At 37.2% G+C, this 4,678-nt stretch overlaps 1 non-coding gene across 1 annotated transcript; it reads right to left on the bottom strand.

The window, feature by feature from the left end:
• Positions 1-3,743: 3,743 nt before the first annotated feature.
• Positions 3,744-3,850, bottom strand: LOC127265108 (small nucleolar RNA R71). Its single transcript, XR_007841901.1, has one exon. It is a non-coding gene; the product is annotated as a small nucleolar RNA R71 (small nucleolar RNA).
• Between the last annotated feature and the right edge of the window lie 828 nt (positions 3,851-4,678).

Genomic DNA, 4,678 nt, shown 5'->3' on the forward strand with positions numbered 1-4,678 from the left:
TTTTTAGGGCTTCGTCAATATGATGATGCAAGAAAATCATTACCTTTGTACGTTCTTGATTTGTGCATTCATTTTTACTCATTATTATTTTCGAAAACCCCATAGATTCGAGGTGCATCTCAACATCCATTTCCCACGATATACAATTATTTCCGGTAATTGCTAGTGGAGAAAATTCAAATTTCACTATATTAGTCATCATTGAAAAGAAAATAAATATTTAACAAAAATTTCAAAATCTGTTTCGAGTAATCTTAAAAAGAAAACAACAACAACAACAAAAATACGCTATCTTTATATGCACTTTCCCGGCAAAATCATGTGTTGATAACGTGTTATAAAATATATAACAATAAAATTATAATATATATATATGTATATGGCCGAGCAAAGACTTATATAAACATAATATATAAAGTATATATGTATGATATAATATATATATAGAGAGTGAAATAGATAGAAATATGACAAGAAAGAGAGAGTGAATTGGTATAGAGTGGGAAGATCCTTTTGTGCACCTTTTATTTCTAGTAAATACGAGGCATATTAGTCATTATATAATGACACATAATATAAATAAACAGTATAACATATATATATATTTATGGAGAGGGGGAGAAAGAGAGAGAGCGAGTGGAGTGATAATTAAATAGAATGAAGTCCATTTTATTTTATTGTAATACTTAGATTTATTTATAAAAACAATTTACAACACAATTTGTCATCAAATTGGATGACTTGGCGCTTAACTAAATGACACTTACCATTATATTTTATGGGTCATAATACTTCTCTTTAAGTGTCGTTAATTGTAATGAATATTATTCAAATTTTACTGGCAAAAAACCCAGTAGGACAAAAAAAAAAATAGTAAACAATTCATGCATAGAAAATACTCCTCCTGATGTGGACTTCATTTGAAATTTCGTAGCCGACGCATCCCGATGTTCTTTATCAATTTTTCGAACGTTAAAGTCGGTAAAGCCTTGGTCAATAAATTTGCCAAATTTTCATTCGATAGAATTTACAGCACATCTATTTCACCATTTTTCTAAAGATTATGAGTAAAGAAAAAATTTGGTGAAATATATTTGTTCTATCTCCTTTAATATATCACGCTTTCAGTTGACCTATACAAGTTGCATTATCTTCGTATAAACTAGCATGAGGATTAGCATTTTCAGATCTCAAACGATAATTCTTTAAAATGTGATGAGTCATTAATCTCAATAAGACAAATTCTCGACTAGCCTCATCAATTGCTATTATTTCAGCATGTGTTGGAAATCGCGATCGCTCCCAAAGAGGTCCAACGCCTCCGAGTTTTATGCGCAGCGAAAAATATGAAACCGTTGGAGGTCGACACAACTTTGAATGCGTGTTTGCCTTGTGGTTGTAACAGCGGTGTGTGTGCGTGCACAAATCGATGGCTGAATAAATGCAGAAAGCAAAACAACACACCAAGTTTGTTTACCCAGTTCGGTTTTCCAACCTACATCTTGGGGATTCCAATCCATAAGACTTAACTAAACCAAACACTTGGTTTACACCATATAAATCACCAAATCGAACTACTCACCTATCTTTTACCCAAGCTCCATTTAGTTTATACAAACTCTCATGGATTGGTTGTTACTCCATCGTAACGACACCAGCAGACCTGCGGCCAAACTAAGAATAAGGTTGTGTATCAGATGAATGACTCATTCGGTTATAGCTCCACAAATTCCTTCTTTTCGTCTTCAAACCTCTATGGATAAGCTCTCCTAACACAAAAACAGGTGGAGAGAAAACATATTCTCTAAATTCTGGTTTCACACCCACGAAAACAAATGTACATACAAATAAAATATAAATCCTGCACACAAGAAGATAAGTTTGACTGTGTATTGTCTTTGGGGTAGCAAGGACGAGGCATTAATGCCTTCCAAGATGAGTGCAGCATGCAACTTTCAACTCCTGCACGTCCTTTACATGGGACAAGTCTATTTGTCTTAAAGCATTAATTATCCAGCAAGTTTGACCTGCACAAAGGTGTCAACTTGGCCACAGTTTCTTTTTGTAAAGTATTTGCCTAAACTGTGTCACTGATAGTTAGAAATCGCATGCGGTTTATATTCATATCATATGCGATATTTGGGTGATTTTGATTGGATTCTACCTAATTTATATGCGAATTTTTTATTTGCTGTGTGCAGAGGGCAAATATTAAATTTGGTATAATTGGCAGAAAAAAGGAAATAAAATTAATTAAAGGCCCAAAAGCCCATCTACAAAATAATTAGGGCAAAAATCAAATAAAAAGAAAAAGACACGCGTATTTGGCAGGAGAGAACGGCTAGGGCAGAAACGCATAGGAGCAGGAGACTGACAGATTCACAGATCGCGCAGGAGCAAATCGACAGAGAAGATTTCCCCCTCCCACTATAACTTCATCTTTCTCTTTTATTCTTTGTTATTTGATTATGGAGTAGATACTTTTTTATTATCAATATTTGTCTAATTCTGAGAATAGCGTTTGTAATTGTTAGATTGATTGAATATTTTGGTACCGATATTTAAATTAGTATGATAATCTAAAGTTAACTCAGGTAGGATATCCGTAATTGTATTCGCACTTGAATAGGTGATAACCGGGTTGAATAGTTCCTTCCCGGGGGTTAGATAATCAAATCTAATTGCTCATCCTAGGTAGTAATTGTTTTGAATTGGATTTTTCTAGATTACAATGCGGTTAGGGGTAGTTAACGGTCGTACCTTAATTACCTACACTGTAAGGAAAAATTGGTTGTCAGAGCTTGTTGATAACTATAACCAATTTATTGATACTTTAATAAGAATTAATTTTATTAAAGTAATGATAAAACACAAGTGCCATAACTGCATCATCCCTTGAGCCAGACATCTCCTTGATAGTCAGTTCCCCATTAATTTAGTTGCTTTGTTATTTTATTTTCATTAGATAATAAAAGAAAATTCCCCATTTATTTACTACATTAGAATACGAAAGAGTGAATCACACAATCCCTGTGGAGACGATCCCTTCCCCTATATTACATTAAATTGTGATCACGGAGTAGGTGAAATATTTGATTGACTGCGCGACAGGTCAATTTTTGGCACCGTTGCCGGGGATTGGCGCTTTGTTTTACTCTTTTGTGTTATTTTAATTTATCCTCCTGTTTATACCCCGTTCTTCTCGTACAGGTGAACTGATATTTAATCTTGAGATCGAGAAGGTTGAGCGAAAGCTACAAAAGGAAGCCAAGCAACGAAAAGCTGCTCAGGTTGCGAAGCTGGCAGAATCTTTAAACCACATCAGAATCTCTAGCTCTAGCGACTCTGAAAGTGATCAAGAGACTTTCATGGCTGAGGATACCCGCACTCTAAGAGAGTTGGCTGCTCCCAACTTGGCGCAGCAGCTCTTATGCATTAACTTTCCAACTTTGAATAACACTATTGCTTTTGAACTGAAATCTGGCTTAATCCATTTACTGCCTTCTTTTCATGGACTTGCAGGTGAAGAACCTCACAAACACTTGCAAGAGTTCGAGGTGGTGTGCTCCAACATGATACCACCCGGTGTTACTGATGAACAGATCAAACTTAGAGCCTTCTCATTCTCACTTAAAGATGCTGTAAAGGATTGGCTCTACTATCTCCCACCTGGAAGCATTGACACGTGGAACGACATGAAAAAGAAATTTTTGGAGAAGTACTTTCCAGCTTCCAGAGCTGCGATCCTGAGGAAGGAGATATATGGCATCAAACAACAATCAGGTGAACCGCTCTATGAATATTGGGAGCGATTAAATAAGCTTATCATTAAATGTCCACAACATCAAATCCCCCCTCAACTATTGATTCAATATTTTTATGATGGTTTATCATTGATGGACAGGAACATCATCGACGCTGCAAGTGGTGGAGCTTTAGTAAATAAGACGCCGGCACAAACTTGGGATCTTATTGCGATGATGGCTGAAAACACGCAGCAATTTGGTTCAAGAGATGTTGGACATATGAGCGGAAACAACAGCAAACATGCCATCCAATCGATGTAACAACAACTTTCTGAGTTGACGAGCTTTGTTCGCAAGATGGTCGTGGAAAAATCCAACCCGAGTGTCTAGGTCAAGGCGTGTGGAATATGCACATGTCCTGCCTACAGATGCATGTCCGACCCTCCAAGAAGAATGTGCAGTGGATGTGAACACTGCAAACTACGGTATGAATAAACCTCCAGCGTACAATCCATACTCCAACACCTACAATCCAGGCTGGAGAGATCATCCAAACCTGCGCTATGGAAACACACACCAGAATCATGGTCCTCAACCATTTTGAGCCACACATCAGATGCAACAGCCTCGCCTTTATGAGAAACAGCTCCCTCAAGCACCCACAAGCAACTCCTGTCCGTCCTTGGAAGACTTGGTGAAGTCTATGGCTACCAGTACCCTGCAATTCCAGCAAGAGATGAAGTCAACTGTTGACAAGCTACAAAGTCAGATTAGCCAAGTTTCAGAAGAGGTAAAACAACTACGAGAAAGAGGAAAGTGGCTTGCGCAACCAGAGCAAAACCCGAAGAACATCAGTGCCATAACTCTTCGCAGCGGAAAGGAATTGGAAGGTCCACCTCCTATCTCGAAGGAACATAATGAAGATCAGATTG

Source organism: Andrographis paniculata, unplaced genomic scaffold, assembly GCF_009805555.1.
Source record: "Andrographis paniculata isolate CXL003 unplaced genomic scaffold, ASM980555v1 Contig71END, whole genome shotgun sequence".
NCBI classification, from domain to species: domain Eukaryota; kingdom Viridiplantae; phylum Streptophyta; class Magnoliopsida; order Lamiales; family Acanthaceae; genus Andrographis; species Andrographis paniculata.